This window comes from Amblyomma mixtum, chromosome 9 (genome assembly GCF_055824585.1).
Source record: "Amblyomma mixtum isolate Tamu chromosome 9, ASM5582458v1, whole genome shotgun sequence".
NCBI classification, from domain to species: Eukaryota; Metazoa; Arthropoda; class Arachnida; order Ixodida; family Ixodidae; genus Amblyomma; species Amblyomma mixtum.
Genome location: NC_143020.1, coordinates 40005327 through 40025142, shown reverse-complemented (window position 1 = coordinate 40025142; position 19816 = coordinate 40005327). Strand labels below are relative to the sequence as shown.

The window sequence follows — 19816 nt, the reverse complement described above, 5'->3', positions numbered from 1 at the left end:
TGTGAGCGCAAGGCGTTCGCTAGCTGCTCCGTGTTCCCTTGAAAGTTGTGTATCGCGTGATTTAGGTGTTTCTGGGTCTCCGAGCGTGTTTGTGAGGGCTCTATCAGACTCCTACAGAGCAGCCAAGTGTTGAGGCTGGATATCTCTCTTGCTGCGCTGTTGCATTGATCTACAGTTACTGTCGGCGAGCAGGGCAGCATACTCGGCAGCTTGCTGGGTGAGGTCAGAGATCCGAGCGGGCAGTTTACGGTTGTGTTTCTACCACCGCCATTGTTTAGTGAGGCTGCGGCGAGCTTCTCAGAAGTGCATCAGGTGGTTATAGGGTGGCAAGAAGTGGCTCAAATAGCGAGAGAACACTGCGATTGTCACAAAAAAGGCTTAGATGGAATAGCCGCGTTTAGTGAAGAAGCTAAAGAGGGTTCCCTTGCATGTAATTCTACTATCGAAACCATTTGCAAAAAAATAAGCAAACAGGAAAAATTTCTAAAAAAAAACCCGAAAAAAGTGGCGAGAGGTGAGTGTGGCGGCAAGAGTTCACAGTCTACAGGAGGCTCCAATGGGGCTTCTGAACACGTGAAAGAACGTGACAGTAGAAAATGACCCGCACCAAGAAAGCAAAGCTGAAACTCACTGGCCTGAATTTGTCGGTGTCTGAGTTTTTAGTAAACGGCGTCAAATCACTTCAAAAAGAGGCACTAAAAACAAATTCAGCTTTGTTTGACAGCGATCAGGTGTACCCACGTGGCTACTGCATATCCTCTGGTATCAAATTCTTCCTTTCTGGTGGAGCTATATTTCTGTTCGCAAGGTTCCTCCCATGCGAGGGTGACATAGACGACGTTCTTCGATGGCCATTTGAGAAGAGAATCAAGCGTCAGGGCGAAGGAAATACCATTTCCCTGAAACTGTTGGCAAAATAAACGCTAGAAGAACAGTCGCGTTTGTCGTAATACTGTACCTAAACTATATATATATATATATATATATATATATATGTATATATATATATATATATATATATATATATATATATATTGTCACGGCTATACAGTCGGGACAGCCAGGTCACGTTTTACTGAACAGCGCCAGGTAGCAGCGAACTCCCGAGCGGAACCCGAAGAAGATACGACGAAGAAGCCCCGCCCGCCACCATGGGTAAGGCTAGCCAGGATGGCGGTTGAGACAGTTCGGCCAGGAGACGGCGCCACGAGAATGTCCAGGAATGTGGCATTGCTCCCCCCCCTCTGGAAAGCGCCGCCCGCGGCGCTGGAGGGCGTGTGGTCCGGCAGCCGCTTCCCCGGGCACAGGCTTTTGGGGCACGAACATCCGCTGATCATAGAGTGCCCTTGCAGAGGCGCAGTAGTCCTGGTGTAGATAGTAGGTATCGGCGACGGGCGCGGAATCCACTTTCTCGGCCGTCGTGATCTCGTACGCGAGGAGAGGGAGGCATTAAGACAATCATCATAGATGCGGATAGCTGGAGCATATGGACGGTCAGGATGGAGAATGCCATGATCTTTGCGCTCTTAGTCGTCTGGACATAGGCTACTTCCAGTGGGAGCAGCACGCGGTCGTTCAGCGTTCGCGACAGTGAAGCGTGGGTACTCCGTCCGACGAAATATTCAAGCTGCAGCGTGTTGTGGTTGAACAGCACGGCAAGTGTGGAATGGATGGTGACGTTGCCGAATTCCATGAGGCGGTTCTGGCCGATCACCATCTCGACGGGTGCGCACGGTGAAGAGCCGAGTGGAGAGAGAGAAGGTAGAGACGAGTGAGCTGCTAGCGGGCGTGGTAAGGCTTCATTCGGGCGACATGCACAACTTCGGACGTTGGTCGTCTAGAGGAACGATCAGTTCCTTGAGGGAGAACTTCATAGTTTACCTTGCCGAGTTGGCGTAACACTTCATAGGGGCCAAAGTACCGCCGAAGAAGCTTTTCAGAGCGCCCTCGTTGACGGACTGGGCTCCACACCCAAACATGTTCTCCGGGCTGGTAAGTGACATCCCTGTGGCGATGGTTGTAACGGCGAGCGTCTTTTTCTTGTTGATGCCGGATATGCTGCCGAGCAAGTTGGCGGGCGGCCTCGGCTTCGTGAACAAAGCGGTCGGCCCCCACGACAGTGGAGTTTTCACTACCAGGAAGCAGCATGGCGTCGAGCATTGTCACGGCCTCGCGACCATGGACTAAGCGAAATGGTGTGAAGTGAGTAGTCTCTTGCAGCGCGGTGTTATATGCGAACGTAACGTAAGGGAGTACTGCATCCCAGTTGCGGTGGTCGTCGTCGACATACATGGAAATCATGTCGGCGATCGTCTTATTTAGGCGCTCAGTGAGTCCATTAGTTTGGGGATGATAAGCTGTTGTTCGTCGGTGACTCGTGCCGCTGAGTCGCATAACTTCCTGTGTCAGCGCCGAGGTAAAGGCCGTTCCTCTGTCAGTTATAACGACCGTGGGTGCGCCATGACGAAGCACGATGTTGTGCATGAAGAAGGTGGCAATTTCCGCAGCTGTTCCGCGGGGAAGAGCTTTCGTCTCACAGTATCGACTGAGGTAGTCGGTGGTGACCACAATGTACCGGTTACCCAGCGAAGACTCCGGAAAGGGGCCGAGTAAATCCATGCCGACTTGGTAGAAAGGAACTTGTGGTGGATCAATAGGCTGCAAAAGTCCGGCCGGCTTAGTCGACGACGTCTTGCGACGTTGACACTCGCGGCAAGTTCGGACGTAGCGTTTCACAACCTCCGCGAGCTTGGGCCAGTAATATTTTTGCCGTATGCGGGCCAACGTTCGGGAGAAACCAAGGTGACCAGAGGAAGGATCATCGTGGGACGCCTGCAAGACTTCATCGCGAAATGCATGAGGGATAACGAGCAGATAGGCAGGCTCCGTCGACCTATAGTTCTTTTTGTACAGGATACCCTCCCGTAAGCAGAATGATGACAGGCCGCGTGAAAAGATGCGGGGCGGAGTCTGAGCGCTTCCTTCAAGATAGTCAATCAGGGACCGTAATTCAATGTCGTCTCGTTGGCGGTGAGCCAGGGTGGACGCGGAAATGACCCCAAGGAAAAGGGAATCGTCATCGAGGTCCACGGGACTGTCAGGAAGTGGGGCATGGGACAAACAGTCTGCATCACTGTGCTTTTGCCCTGATTTATACACGATGGTGACATCAAATTCTTGCAGTCGGAGGCTCCAGCGTGCGAGTCGCCCTGAGGGATCCTTGAGATTTGCCAACCAACACAGCGAGTGGTGGTCGCTCACCACTCGGAAAGGGCGGCCATACAAATAGGGTCGAAATTTCGTTACTGCCCACAAAATAGCTAGACATTCTTTTTCTGTGGTGGAATAGTTCACCTCAGACCGTGATAACGTGCGGCTTGCGTAAGCGATTGCGAGTTCGACACCATCCTGCCACTGTACAAGTACCGCACCAAGGCCAACGTTACTCGCGTCTGTGTGCAGTTCTGTGTCAGCGGCCTCATCGAAGTGCCCAAGTATGGGTGTATTCTGAAGACGCGTGCGTAGCTCTTCAAAGGCATGTTGTTGCTCCCGACCCCAGACGAACGGTTCGTTATCTTTGGTGAGGCGAGTAAGGGGCTCAGCTATTCGGGAGAAGTTCTTCACAAAGCGCCGATAGTAGGCGCAGAGACCCAGAAAACGGCGCACACTTCGCTTGTCAGCAGGAATGGGAAAAGAAGCGACGGCGGCAGTCTTGTCGGGGTCTGGACTAACGCCCTTGGCGCTCACAATGTGGCCCAAAAACTTCAGCTCCTGGAAAGCGAAGTGACATTTCTCGGGCTTAAGGGAGAGACCAGCTGAACGGATAGCTCGAAAACAGCGCGTAAGCGGCTGAGGTGTTCTTCGAAAGTGTCGGAGAAGATGACAACATCATCCAGGTACACAAGACACGACTGCCATTTGAGATCACAAAGCACAGTGTCCATCATCCGTTGGAAAGTTGCCGTTGCCGGAGCTGAGCATAGGCCGAAGGGGAGCACCCTGAATTCGTACAAACCGTCCGGGGTAATAAATGCGGTCTTCTCCCGGTCACGTTCGTCCACCTCTATCTGCCAGTAGCCGCTGCGTAAATCGAGTGATGAAAAGTATCTGGCGTGGCGCAGACGGTCTAGGGAGTCATCAATGCGCGGCAAAGGATAAACGTCTTTCTTAGTGAATTTGTTCAGACGTTGGTAATCAACAAAAAACCGGAGGGTCCCATCTTTCTTTGCAACTAGGACCACAGGCGACGCCCACGGGCTCTTCGATGGCTGGATCGCGTCGTCGCGGAGCATTTCTTGAACTTGCCTTCGAATTGCATCCCGTTCCTTTGAAGATATCCGGTACGGCGACTGGCGTAATGGTCTCTGGCTTTCATCAACTATAATTCGATGTTTTGTTATCGGCGTTTGCCTAACTCTGGAGGTTGACGCAAAACAGTCCTGGAAAGAGTCAATGACAGTCTGCAGGTTGCGTTTTTGACTAGGCAGGAGATTCGGGTTCACGTCGAGTTTAACCGGAGCATTCGTTGATTCCACGGACATCGTAGTCCCTGTCAACGCGTACTCTCCGGCGCAATCCCCGAGTTCTTCAAAATAAGCAATCGTTGTGTTGGCCGCTAAACGTTGGGGTTCACAACCGAAATTTGTTATCAGTAGTTCGGCTCGCTTATTGTTCAGTTCTATAAGCCCGCGAGCTACACACACTTGCCGACCCAGGAGCAGTGACATGTTGGCTTCAGTGATGCCATGAGTGCCGACGCTGTCATTGCACTCCACAGTTACTAGCATGGTGGTTCTCGACGGAATCACCACGTTATCATCGCAGACCCGCAACTTAGTCCTGCGTTGCTGCGGTTCGTCGCCAACAGTACGGTGTGCGGCAAACGAGACGATCAGCTCCTTAAAGTCGATGACAGCCCCATATTCCTGTAGGAAATCCAGACCGAGAATCAGGTCTTTAGAACACTCAGGAAGCACAGCAAAGCAGCCGGGGAAAGTGACGCCGCGGATATGAATTCGTAAGGTGCAAACGCCGGTCGGCGTCACAACATGGCCGCCGGCTGTGCGGATCTGGGGCCCAGTCCAAGGTGTCAAAACCTTTCTAAGGGTCGTGGCTAGCCGGCTGCTTATCACAGAGAAATCAGCGCCGGTATCTACTAGTGCGGTTACTTCACAGTTATCGGCGGTTACTGGAATTTCCGTAGAAGCCAACTGCTGGCTCTTCGTCGGCGGTGGGCTCGTCGGGTCAGGTGGTCGTTGGTCTCGTCGCCGCTGCAGATCGTCGAGTGGAGGCTCTTGTTTCTTTCTAGCTGCGGCGGCCCTACCCCCAGAGGACGCCGTCTTCAGTTTTCCCGCCGTGGGGACCTGCCTCTGAATTCGCCAGAGGTCGACGGGCGGCTGGGAGAAGAGAGTCTCCTGGGCGATGGGGATCGAGACTGGCGTCGCGGCACGGTCTGAGCCTGCACGTTGGACGTCAGGTATTGTTCAATTTCCTGGGGTCGCTCGCCGTAGCGTGGTCGAGGAGCGTCTGAAGCGAAACCCCTTAAACCCATCCGACGGTAGGGGCAGTGGCGCAGGATGTGGCCGGGCTCACCGCAGTGGTAGCAGAGTGGCCGGTTCCTCGGCGTTCGCCACATGTCCGCTTTATGCATGGCGGGCCGGAATTCCTGCGGCACGGTGGTGGGCACAGTTGGACGTGGGTACTGCACAGCCGGCACAGGTGAAAAAGCTTGTGCCACTGCCGCAGGCCGTCGAAGTGCCTCGCTGTAGGTCATGATGTAGGGTTGCGGCTGAGGCTCCGGAACAACTGGTGCTGGCTGCACCACTCGACGGATTTCATCCCGTACCACGTCCGACAGGGCGGCGACGCTGGCCTGTGGAGCTTCGAAGCGAAGTTTGGCGAGTTCTTCGCGAACGATGCTCCTTACAAGGTCTCGAAGATCTTCAGGAGGCAGCGTCGTAGGCGTGCAGGTTTGAGCGGCTGCCATACTAGCCTGCCGGCCGTACTGGGCACCGCGTTCCTGCAAGGAGCGTTCCATGCTCACTGCCTCCTTCGTAAAATCGGCCACTGTCCTTGGAGGGTCGCGGACAAGTCCAGCAAACAGCTGCTCCTTAACGCCCCGCATCAGGTGCCGCACTTTCTTTGCCTCGGCCATAGCAGGGTCGGCTCGACTGAAGAGGCGCATCATGTCCTCAACGAACATGGTGACGCTCTCATTAGGCTGCTGCGATCTCGAGTGCAGAGCGACTTCCGCCTTCTCTTTTCGTTCACTGCTGCCGAATGTCGCCAGCAGCTCGCGACGAAAAACCTCCCAGGTGGCAAAAGAGGACTCGTGGTTCTCGAACCAGATCTTTGCCGAGTCCTCTAGCGCGAAGTAAACGTTCCTCAGCTTGCGCTCACTGTCCCACTGGTTGAAGGCTGCCACACGGTCGAAACTGGCCAACCAGTCTTCAACATCCTCGAACCTGTCACCGTGGAACGTCGGCGGTGACCTGGGCGCGTGAAGTACGAAGGGAGTGTCAGCTCCAAAATGTTGAGTGGTCTGGCTAGCTGTGGTTGATGTCATATCTCTTGCCGGTTTTGTCAGGCCGCTGAACTCTGGCTGTAGGCTCGCAGACGGCGGCTCGCTTTGTGGACGGGGGTTGTGTCCACGCACTGAGGGCTGGCTTCAAAGGTGTCTTCAGAGTCATTGTACATGGGACGGTACCCAGCACCTCCACCAAATATGTCACGGCTATACGGTCGGGACAGCCAGGTCACGTTTTACTGAACAGCGCCAGGTAGCAGCGAACTCCCGAGCGGAACCCGAAGAGACGACGAAGAAGCCCCGCCCGCCACCATGGGTAAGGCTAGCCAGGATGGCGGTTGAGACAGTTCGGCCAGGAGACGGCGCCACGTGAATGTCCAGGAATGTGGATATATATATATATATATGTATATATATATATATATATATATATATAAATATATATATATATATATATATATATATATATATATATATATATATATATATATATATATATATATATATATAGAATACAAGTAAAGGAGAATGAGCGGCTCGTTATACATTTAGGAGAAGCCAACAGCCACAGAAGCCAAGGAACAGAAGGGATTTTATTTATATTTACTTATTTTGATCAACGGAGAATATTGCTGAATATGCTATCACTTAAAGGTAATTTATTAGAAAAGTAGAAGAATAAACAACCACATGCCGCCGGTGGGAAGCGAACCCACGACCTCCGAATTACGCGCCTGGTGCTCTACCTCTGAGCTACGGCGACGGCTGTCAGATCTTCTGGTTTCGGGGGTATTTATGTTTACAAGTGACCTAACCTTGAGAGTGTTCATCAGCGCCACCCAGGTTAGTAAGCGGTGCACGTAGTACGTCCTGAGTTACCCCTGGTGTGACGTGGAACGTCATCGAACGACGAGGGTGGAAGCTGTGTGAGACCCTCTTATGCTTCCTATGTCATCAAGGCTGCCAGAACCGAGGCCCTCCTTATTAAGCAATTAAGCAGACAAAAGAAGGGGATGTGGGGCTCGTTATACATTTAAGGGAAGCCAACAGCCACACAAGCCAAGGAACACAGGGGATTTTATTTATATTTACTTATTTTGTGCTGTTGGTCAACGCAGAATATTACTGATATGTTATCTCTTAAAGGCAATTGATTAGAAAAGCCGAAGAAAAAACGGCTGCCGCCGGTGGGAACCGAACCTACGACCTCCGAATATCTCTTGAAAAAGGACAGGCTCGGTCCGAAACGTCGACTAGCAATAAATGTTTACCTAAATGAAGCGTTTCTCAATTTCGCGCGCGTGTGTGTGTGTGTGTGTGTGTGTGTGTGTGTGTGTGTGCGTGCGTGCGTGCGTGCGTGCGTGCGCGTGCGTGCGTGCGTGCGTGCGTGCGTGTTCCCACACAATTTCCCCCTCTTGCTGTTCGATGGCGTTTCACATCACACCAACGGTAATACAGGACGTACTACGTCCATCGCTTATGGAGAAGGGTGGCGCTGATGAACACTTTCAAAGTTAGGTCACTTGTAACCATAAACACAACCGGAAGTAATATTCATAGCCGTTGCTGTAGCTCAGTTCGTAGAGCACCGGACGCGTAATTCGAAAGGACTGGCGGCATGTGGTTGTTTCTTCAGGGCTCCTAAAGCTGCAAAAGCTATCATAAAATCTATGCGCGCTGCTCAGGTCCAGGAATCACATCGGGCGAAAGTAACTGCGCGTCCAGGACTCAGACTGCTGGCAATAACCAAGGTCAGCTAGCGCGATTTGCTGAGCAGCCCGAGACTGTTCTGCGCATTCATTTAAAAGTGCATCTCCATGGACCCATCTGAAGCGCACGAGCGGAGCGCCGCGCCGCGAAAACGTACGCAACTCGAGGGCCTGTCGCGCCCTGCCGCTGGTACTTGCGCTCAGCGCAGCGAAGAAAACAGCGCGAAGGGCCGTACAGGATGCCAAGAGAACTGCGTTCTCTGATTGGTGTACACCGACCTCAAACCAGCGAGCCACTTCCGGGCCCGGCGCGAGCGCGGCGCGAACATTTGACATGGGCAGATATTTACCAAGCCCCAGTGCCAGCTCGCGTCTTCGGCTCGCGCATGCCCAGCCGGCTTCAGCGTACGCTGGTACGCGTAGGCGCTGTGCTCATGCGCCTCGGATCACTCCATGGAGAGCCGCCTACACAGCTCCTCACGGAGAGAGCGATTGTGCATTTTTGATAGACATTGGTTGAGATTTACCTTAAAAGGTTATGCATTTTATTGTTTACAAGGGACGACAAGCGTGGCGTGCTCTGGCCGGTAGCGTCTACAAAAGTGTCGGACGATGTAAACGTTCGGCGCGTGCAGACGGTACAAATTCATCATAACCTGCTAAGACATCGTTTATTTATTAGAATCTGTTACTGTTTACGATGAAGTAGCGTATTGTTTTGTAAGTATCCGTCTCATCACGAGGACAGCAATGTTACCCTCGCATTATCTCCTGAAAGAGAGAGATTGGACATATTAGTGTCATCCTGGCACTTGTTGCACGTCTGTTGCAAAACCAACATCCAACGTTCATTTCAGAACAAGAACAAATTTTCACGACGTAAGTCCAAACAAAATGATTTTTTTCGCTCCTAGAGGCATGGTATTTTGTAGATTATAAATGCACGTGTCTATTCTTCTATGGCACCTTCAGTAACAAGATAAGTCCTCCAGAAAAAAAAAAACAAAATTTGAAGAAGTGCAATTGATGATGCTTTAGAAAAGTTACTTTTGAACACTTCCTTATAAGTTGAATCAGCAATGCGCCTTCTCGATGTGCCGTTGGCAATGTATTCGAGGGCACAAGCCATTTTGTGTGAGACCAAAGAATATTGCCAGGCATCACTACAGGGGCCGTTCGTTCGCGCTCAAGACCGCAGGAAAGGGGTGTCATCATGTTTTTTTGTGACGCGAGAAGAGACTGGACTAATCTCAATTCATCACAGGCAAGAAGAGCTGCACCTACGTTTTTCCAGATTGCTGTAGATGATCTTGACCTGTTATCTCGAAGGTTCCTCGCCGGCTTTAAATTGAGCGATGCCACTAGCGGCGGGCATTCGTAGTTCGACGACTGACGAGCACGTTTGTTGCTTAGGCCGGCGCCGAGTGATTCAGTTCATTTGCGGGCGCAAGTCAGCCAAAATAAACAGCTTGGTTTGCAAGTTTTGTTGCTGTCTTCCTGACTGCTAGGCTGCCGTCACTACAACGTGGCAATATGGAGTAAAAAAATGCTCACAGTGTGGTTTTCGTGTGTAATCCGATGTTCAGTGAGAGATGTTGAGGCTTACCTCGCCCTCTTCCTTTCTCGGTTACTGCTGTCCAAGTTCTTCCAATAGCAACCATCCCCGTTTGTGCGTTACTCCGCTCTCCCCATACCCTCCCCTTCTCATGGTAACAACCCTGCTGATGGCTCCCGCAATAACCACCGTCCAGTCACGCAATACCCGCTATCAGTACTGGCCTTACACGCTAACCATCCGCCTACCACGTTAATCCCCCTTCTTTTTGTTCTCGCGGCAAACCCTCTAGGATTGTACATTCTTACGCTCTCGATATACCGTCCTCCTCTCATGGTAACCACCCCGCGGATGGTTCCCGCAGTAACCACCTTCCAGTTGCTCACTCCGCGCTCTCAGTACTACGCCTCTATTGTAATCGTCCACCTACAGCGATAATCCCCCTGTTTGTCGTTCTCGCGGCGAACCCTCCATGATTGTACATTCTTACGCTCTCGAAATACCTTCCTCACCCCATGGTACCTACCCCGCGCATGGTTCCCGCAGTAACCACCTTCAAGTTATGCACTCCGCGCTCTCAGTACTACCATTCCATGGTAACAGTCCGCCTTCCTAGCTAATCCCCCTCCTTGTAGTTCTCGCTGCAAACCCTCTAGGATGGCACATTCTGAAGGCGGGGACACATGTGCGAAAAGTGCGTGCGATTCGCTGCGGCGCGTCGTTGCGACCGTCGTCGCAACGACCGAACGCAGCTCGTCGCATGCGTCCAACCTGCTGGATGCCAACGACGAGCCGCATGCGGCAAACGCAACGACGGGAAGCGGTAGCCAATGCGAGCGCGGAGAGCGGCAGCGTCATGATGACGTAGAGCGCGATGCTCAGGGCGCTTGGGGCCGAGCCATGCCGGGCCGGTCTGCCAGCTCTGATGCCGGCCGCCGGCGCCTGAAAAACGCGCTAGTATTGTTTGTTGACGTTCTAGCAAGCCCAGGGATAGATGCATTTCAAAACTGCATCATTTCTGACGATCGTTGGCTAATACCGAGTTGCACGAAACAAGCAAATTTCATCCCACAGCCGCTTCGGTGCTGCCGGTGGTTCACCTGCCGTCTGCTAATCCGTTTCTGAAGGCGTCGTGGAAATCGAACATATCTTTTATTATGGGACGAGTTCGCATTGAAGCGATGCAAATAGTAGGCCTTTTATTATAGCACAGGCGACTTCCGAAGCGCTGTCAGCTGCGGCTTCAACGCGAAATCAAGTAGGCCTAGCGACGACTGGGGCAGCCGGGACCAGCGCGCAGTTCGTCGCCCGGCGTTGCCGCAGGCGGTGTCGTTGCCGAAAGATCCTATTTTGCACAGGTATATTTTCGTTGCTCGAATCTAGGAAGCATCCTCTCTAGTACATGGCTGTTTTGTACTTTCTTGTGCGAACGTGAAGTACGCCTAGCATGCCGGCCAGCCGGCCAGCCTGGATCCCGTCTGCCGGTGTCATAAAACGAGCTAAAGTGTGTTCTTGACTGAAATAATAAACCCTGGGATGAGAAATGTGAAAAATATGTCATTTTTGAGGATCGCTGACCAATACTGAGCTGCTGCTAAAGGTAACGACTGCGATACAAGCAAACTTCTTTCCACAACCGCTTCGCAGCTGCCGCTGGCCTTACGTTGGGGTCCGGCTCGCCTGGCGTCCGCTCGCTTCGCTGCCGAAGGCGTCGCGGAAATTGAGCATATTGTTACTTTATTATGAGACCATGCTGTTGACAGTAGAGCGATGTGTGGAGTAGGCCTTTTATTATAGCTCAGGCGACTTCCGAAACGCCGGCCGCTGCGGCTTCGATACGAAAGAGGCTATAGGCCTAGCGACGACCACGGCAGCCAGGCAGTAGCAGAGCTCGTCGCCCGGAGCGCCCGCGAGCGGTGCCGTTGCCGAAAGCTCGCAACATAAGCAGGCATGCTTTGTCGCTGCTCGAGCAGACTTTCTGATAACAAGGCAATCTTTTATTTTCTTGGGATATTTGTACACGATCACAAGTAGCGCTGAGGCAGCGCTGCACGGCGGCGAAGTGTGACAGCGGTTGTGGGCGGAGCTTGGGTAGAGCGGCGCAGCGATGCTCACCGCTCCGTGTGTCCCTGCTTGCAGTGGGATGGCAGTTCGCACGCGACGATCGGTGCGGCGCGTCGGCGAAGTTGTCGCACATGTGTTCCCTGCTTTACGCTCTGGAGATACCCCTATAGTTCCCGCAGTAACCACCTTCCAGTTGCGCACTCCGCGCTCTCAGTACTACACCTCTACGGTAACCATCAACCTACAACGATAATCCCGCTGTTAAGTTCGCTGAACTTTCTGCGGTGCCATCCAGCCTCCAGCACAGTGCATGGAACCGCGGACGCACGACGGCCGCACCGCGGAAGCACGGCGCGAAGCGCGTCGGTGGCTGCTGTTGTTGCTGCCGGCGTCGTCGCCAGAACGGTTGTTCTCTCTCCGGATTGCCATTTTCTAGCACGGAGCGCGCCGGAGTGCAGGTTTGAACGCCTTCAGTCTTTGTTGCCACTGGATGCTGTACCCCCTCAGGGACAGCCTTTCCCTTTTCTTATAATAAGGAATCTTCAGTGAATGTTCCTGTGGCATACGTGCGTCTTGTATACACGTGTGCGGGAGGGGAAACGAAGAGGAGGGCGGAGGTTCGGAACGCGGCGAGTTCAGTGCTTTTTGCGTGCGTGCTGGGAACCTCTCCTTTCCTATGTATTTGATTGGCTGGCATCCTTTCCCCAGTATTGGATTGGTTGCTGTCCTCGCCAAGGGCGGAGACAGAAGGCTTGAAACGGAACTCTTCCGGTTAAGCGGGGCTGATTTCGTGTAATCAACGGTTGAGTCATGTTTTAAGTAGTTTTCTCCTTGCTTGTTTCTTCTCGTTTATTCTTGTTAATATATAGTTAACCTTCTTGTCCCGCCATCGAGTAACGTGATTGTTTGCGAGTCCGAACCATCAATTCATCATCATCAAGTGTTTCCTCTCGTCACCACCTGAAGGGGAAACTCAACACCCCCTCTTTGTTGTTATCGCGGCAAACCCTCTGAGGTTGTACGTTGTTACGCTCTCGAGATACCCTCCTCCTCCTTCCATGGTAATCACCCCGCGGATGGTTGCCTGAGTAACCACCTTCGAGTTATGCACTCCGCGCTCTCAGTACTACCCTTGCCCGGTAACCGTCCACCTTCCATGATAATCCTCCTCCTTGTAGTTCTCGCGGCAAACCCTCTAGGATTGTACATTCTTACGCCCCCCAGATGCATTCCTCCTTCAACGTTTACTACCCGAAAGGCTGTTCCCGGGTCGGTGGTGCTGGTTTGAATCCGCAGAAGGGATTAATTACCCTTACAGCGGCCTTTCGGCTATTGCTCCGTCTAAGCCACTGATTTGAATGATTCTGTCACTACCACTGCTTCTTAAGGCCAGTGCCCTCTGTAAACTTCATGAGTGATTTTGACAGCGATCACCGCTCACTTCCCTTATCAGCCAACTTCTAGTTGCGGATTCCTCATACTCACCATATCCTGTCCCTTCTTTCATTCATTACCACTGACAATTACGCATTCCTCCACATTTGTCCTACCCTCTCCCTCTCACGATAGCCCCGTCCGGCACGAATTCCTTACCTCTCGTCATACCCTCCCATTTTCTTCCCCTGTAATCACCCTGCCGATGGAGCTCATGGCAACCGCTCCCTCACCGGTTACGCTGACTGCTATTATTACTACTACTACTACTAATTCCGCTACTGCACCGGAGCGACTCCAAGGAGCCGGCGCTTAACAGGTGTCGCTGAGAAACATAATCATCATCATCATCAGCCTGACTATGCCCACTGCAGGCCGAAGGCCTCTCGCATGCCTGTCCTATTAATTAAGATGGCATATTAAGCTTGTTGGTAACACATGCAGAACAAAAATAGCGCAGGAACAGAACAGGGACAAGCATGGACACACACGAGCGCTCACTTCCAACAGTTTGTTGGAACCGCAGCACGGTAAATATGCACGACGAGGCGATATTATGCAGGTGCTCGAGGACAAGCAATTTCAATATTTTCTAGATTATCTAGATTACCTGAGAAAATATTGAAATTGTTTGTCCTCCTGCGCCTGGGCAGTGTATCGCCACATCGTGTATATTTACCGCCCTGCAATTCACAATAAACAGTTGGAAGTTAGCGCTGGTGTGTGTCCTTGCTTGTGCCTGTTCTGTACCTGCGCTACTTTTGTTTGACTGTCCCATTAACCCTGTCGTTTGCCAGTTGCGGCCACCGTATTCCAGCAAATTTCTTAATCTCATCCGCCCATCTAAATTTCTGCCGCTCCCTGCTACGCTTGCCTTCTCTTGGAATCCACTCCGCTACCCTTAAGGACCAGCGGTTATCAAGCCTTCGCATTACATTCCCTGCCCAAGCCCATTTTTTCCTCTTGATTTCGAATAGGATGTCATAACCAGCGTTTTTTACCTCACCCTCTCTGCCCGCTTCCGGTCTTTTAACGTTACACCTATTATTTTTCTTTCCGTGGCTCGTTGCGTTGTCTTTAACTTAAGCCGAACCCCCTTCGCAGAGAAACATTGGGGGGTAATAGCACGCCAAACGCGCCAAATTTTTCACTCGACCATTTGAGGTTTCTTCTTGAAAACTTATAGCCCTTTATAGCAATGGCGAGAGTAATTTGCCTAAACGTTTTTTGGAAAACATTTTATGGTCATGTGGCACCTCTTTTACTTTTCCAGACGAGTGGGAAAGTGGAAATAAATTTTTTATTTCAGGAAGGGTAAAATGAAGAAACAGCACGTATGAAGAATATTTTGTTGTGTATTTAATCTTAGCGGATACTAAACTAAAACACCTCTAATGTCTCACAAAATATGTTGGGCACAGAAGAAGATGTTTTTCTTGTAAAATTCTTAATGCGTCTTTCTTTTTCTGTTGTCTGGAAACATGCAAGGGCTGTCACATATATCCTAAATCCCCCCCCCCCCCCCCCCCCGCGTCTACCCAAAAATGAAGTATTCAGGCAAATTACTTTCGTAAGTCTTATAAAAAGAACACTACTTCTGGAGGCCGCCGCGGTGGCTCAGTGGTTATGGTGCTCGGCTGCTGACCCGAAAGACGCGGGGTCGATCCCGGTCGCGGCGGCTGAGTTTCTTCAAGGCGAAACTCTAGAGGCCCGTGTGCTGTGCGATGTCAGTGGACGTTAAAGAACCCCAGGTGGTCGAAATTTCCGGAGCCCTCCACTACGGCGTCTCTCATAGCATTAGTCACTTTGGGACGTTAAACCCCATAAACCAAAGCGCATTTCTTCTGGAATAAGCTGGCACGAGTCGGGAGAGAATTCTGGTGTTTTTTGGCGCGGATTGTCCGGGCTGTATACAAAAGGATCGAATAAACTAGATGTGAATTGCTGCGAGATCTTTCAGGCAAGTATAGCCTCCAACAGCTTCTATTCGCTGCATGGTCTTCGACAGCAAATACCTTGGTAAAGACATATTACCGGATGCGTAGTTTGAAGTGGATTGCACAAATTAAGTTGGCGCCACAATTTTTAGCTTCTCTCCGCTCGTGGCTGATTTGATAGATGACCAGGGACCATTACTCATGGGCTCTCAGAGCAGACAAGCCATGGTACTTTACTGCGAAGCACCTGCCTGTTCTACGTAGGTGTTTTTTTCTGGACACTGAAGCTCTCATGGCTTCCACAGATGGTTCGTGGCCGGTTTAGTGTTTCTACAGCTGCATGTGGCGAGCAACTATGGCACGCGTTGAAGAGCAAAGAAAACCTGAAAGTTGCTCGTGCATGTAAACAATTGTTGGAGCTTCTGGGAAATCTAACCGAAGAACGCAGAGAGCCGGATTTTAGTTCTGAGTTCTCTAGTTAGGGCTCCCTGAAATAGAAGCCTGTAATTCGTGCGCGATTGACCCCATACAATGAGACAAATTGTCTTTGAATGCTCTTCCAGGTCTCCGATTTTCCAGGCCAACGGGAGCGGATGCCTGCAACGTCGGCTGCGGCAAACGGTACGTGCTTCTCCTACCCAATCTCTCCTATGGCCACTAATCTGCTCGAAAACCGACATAACTGCCTAAGGAGGACAGGAAAGCCGCCCATTACGGGCATAATCCGACCTATTCTGAGAGAAGAACAATTATCGGACCGAGACGCCAAGCCGCACAGCTAGGCCGCACTAGGATTCCTCCCCTCCGCCGACTCCGTGGGCGACGGCAGCCGTTGTCATGGAGGTAACGGTTGAAGGCCGCACCATCACCGCGGAAGAGCAAAACTCAAGCGACTGGACACCGGTGCTGTATAAAGCCTACGCCTCCCGACCAGCCAGTTCGCCGAAACCTTACCGCTCCGACAACGCTACCTCAGACGCAGCTCACCCGAACGCCAACAACGCGTCGCGCCACGCAGCTGCCGTAACCGGCAGCGGCAAGACGCCGGCCCGTCTACCACCTGCGACTAAGGAGGCTCGCCTCGCAGTACAGCGGAGCAAGCAGCTGCCACCACTCCCACCGAACGCTATTCGAGTAGTCGTTCGCCCGCGAGGTGAACTACGGCTCCTAGATGTCCCAGCACCCCGGCTCTTGAAGACAGTGCAGACCCAGCTCGATATCATTCCACCGGACGACTTCTGCCTGCGCGTCCACCCGACGAACAATACTTTCACCATGGCAGCCACACATTTCCCAACAGTCGAGACTCTCAAGACGATGACCTCTCTCACCATCGAAGGCAAAACATATCCCTGCGCGGCATACGTAGCACCACCACCGGGGGCTACCAGAGGAGTCATCACGAACGCCTATGGCGACGAGACGCCGACGCAACTGTACCACGACCTGGTGAAAAGAAATCCTGAATACACCATTCTAGCAGTACGACGCATGGGAAAGACACACTCCATCCTGATCACCTTCGACGAAACCACAGTCCCTCACTCCATCAAATACATGGGAGCCATCCACCGCGCACCCCATACCGTGGCAGTCCGGATGCCTATACTAACTGCAGACAGCCGGGTCACCGCCATGACGTATGCCCGAGTCCCAAGACATATATCTGCCTCCGTTGTGGAACACAACACTCCCAAGAAGACACACTTTGCACGCCCAAGTGCATTCTGTGCGAGGGCTCACACCTGACAGGCACGGGATCCTGCAAGGGACGCAACATCCACCAGCCACGGAAACAGCCAAACCACCCACAAACGCAGCAGCACGACTTGGTCCTATCCAGAGAAAATTTTCCCCATTTGTCATCTGGACTCCCACAGCCCAACCAAAACAAACCAGCTTCGTCAGTGCCGTTGAAACAAGTCTGGGACACCTCCACCTCTTCACACAGGCACACGATATCCTTGCCTGCACAACCCAGTCTACAACAAGCCCTGGCAAAATCTCAGGAGGAGGCAGCAGCGGCTAAAGCAGAAGCTACAGCAGCCCGAGCAGAAGCCGCCGCCTTGCGTCAACACATCGCCAAGCTGGAAGCCCAGATAAGTGCTCTTGCCGCTGGTCCTACCCTTCCACCTGCTGCCACTCCTACCACATCCCAAACTCCTCCTCCCAACCCGCCTACCGCCGATACCTCGTCCTCCCACTCCGAGCCTAATTCCTCTCCTGATTTGCTAGCAATGGAGGCTGACACTGATCCCTTTACAAATTCACCTCCGTGCACAACGCCTTCCCCCTCCACACCCATCTCACTAAACAACATACCACCCCTGCTTGAATCATTTGCAGCTCGCTTTGAGGCAAAACTGCAGGAAGCTATAACTCGCATCAACGAGGAATACACACCCATCAAAGACGCAGTAATCCGCATAACACAAGACAACGCTATTCTTAACCACCGATTCGATGTGCAAACTCAAGGATTCTCTGAACGCTGTAACGATCTTGAGTCCCGACTGCCAAAGCGTGACCCCACACCAAACAGACGCAAGAAGCCCAAAGCACCGGAGGAACAGACCAACCCTATCCCTACCATAGTTCAGGGCTCCCAACCCCCCGTTACAGCTCCCTCCTCTATAGATTGTCATGATGGCAGTTCCACTCCGTAATCTTACACTCTGGCAGTGGAACTGCCGGGGATTTGGTCACAAGCGTCACGTAATCCACCAACTGCTGTCCTGCGCTGCAGGACCCGACATCCTTGCCCTGCAGGAACCCTCAAACCCACTCACCCTACCCGGCTATGTCCTGTTCTGCCCACATCCCCCACACCCCCATTTCTGGTTCGTCGTTCAATCACCACCATCTCCCATTCCATAGTGATTGAAGACATTGATTACCTTTTTATTGAGCTTGTGCCGCAACACACTCGAGCGAACAGTGTTTTCATCCTAAATGTTTATAGCCACCCTAAGTGCCTTCAAGGTAACTTCGAACGCCTCTTTACGCTCGCGAAGCGCATAGCCAACAAGTGCCCCTTAGTCGTCGTGGGAGACTTTATCGCCCCACATACAGCCTGCGGTTACCCACACGACACACCGAAAGGACGTCGTGTATGGTTAGCCGCGCAACAAGCCGGTCTCTCCCTTCTCACAGACCCCACATCTCCTACACGCACGGGAAACAGTGTCTGTAAAGACACTACGCCAGACCTCACGTTCGCACATCGCCTCCTTCACGCCACATGGTGCAACACACAAGAGAATCTTGGTAGTGACCATTTCATCATCGAGATTCTCTTACACATTCAACTACATCGCAGGCCTCTCAGAGGCTCCACTCTTACAAAGTGGAACTCTTTCCGCTCATGTACAACAGCACGCACTTTCGTCCCCATCACGGACATCACCGCACGGACCGAGAAGTTAAAAAGCGATGTCCGATCCGTAACTTGTACTCTACCCGAAGACTGCCCAAGCGACACAATTGACTCCCGCCTCCTACATTTATGGGAGGCTAAAAGAGGCCTAGAGCGCCGCTGGCAAAGGCAGCGATGGAACCGGACACTTAAGCGTCGCCTCGCCTGCCTTAACAAAGAGATAGAAACACACGCAGCGAATCTTTCACGTCAGAACTGGGAATCTATCTGCAACAAGCTTGATGGCAATATGAGTGTGCCTCAGACCTGGAACCTTTTTCGGCACTTAATAGACTCCACTCACTCTAAGACTGCCCAGAGACACGCCCTCACCAAACTCATACATGCTTCAGATATACCACCACCAGACCTCCTCCAAGAACTTCGAAATCAATACTTCCCCACATACCCTCCTGCCCACCACCCTGATTATGCAGGCCCCCCTAACGACCAGCTTGACCAACCCATTGCAGAAGCAGAGGTCCAGGCTGAACTCCAGACGCTTAACACGTCCTCAGCCCCCGGCCCAGACGAGGTACATAACAAGGCTCTCAGGAATCTCGACGCACAATCCATTGCTGCACTTACAGAATACTTTAATGAGTGCTGGCGACTGGGCACCCTCCCACCACAATGGAAAGAGGCAAGAGTCATTTTCATACCCAAACCTGGCAAACCTCTGCTTACTTCTAACCTCAGACCCATCTCCCTCACATCTTCTGTTGGCAAACTCATGGAGCATGTACTCCAGCGCAGGCTTTGCCAATACCTAGAAAGCAACAATCTCATGCCCACTAGCATGTTTGGATTTCGACCAGGGCTTTCCACACAGGACGTCTTCTTGCAGCTAAAACATCACATTATCGACTCATAGACCTTCGACACTAAAGCTATCCTGGGGGTGGATCTCCCTAAGGCATTTGATAACGTTACACACTCAGCTATCCTAGAAAACCTTACGACCCTGGGAGTTGGCGCCAGGATGTACAACTACATCCGAGACTTCATCAGCCACCGCACAGCCACGCTTACCTTCGGCGACCACAGCCTACCAGGGATCACGCTGGGAGCACGAGGTACGCCCCAGGGAGCCGTCCTCTCCCCTATTTTATTCAACATAGCACTTCTTCACTTACCACAACAGCTAGCTCAAATTCCCGACATCCATTTGAGCCT

The 19816-nt window shown here is 52.1% G+C and overlaps 1 pseudogene; it reads left to right on the top strand.

Moving 5' to 3' along the window:
• Positions 1 to 16052: 16052 nt before the first annotated feature.
• LOC149328811 (uncharacterized) lies at positions 16053 to 17891 on the top strand (annotated as a pseudogene).
• Positions 17892 to 19816: the final 1925 nt, after the last annotated feature.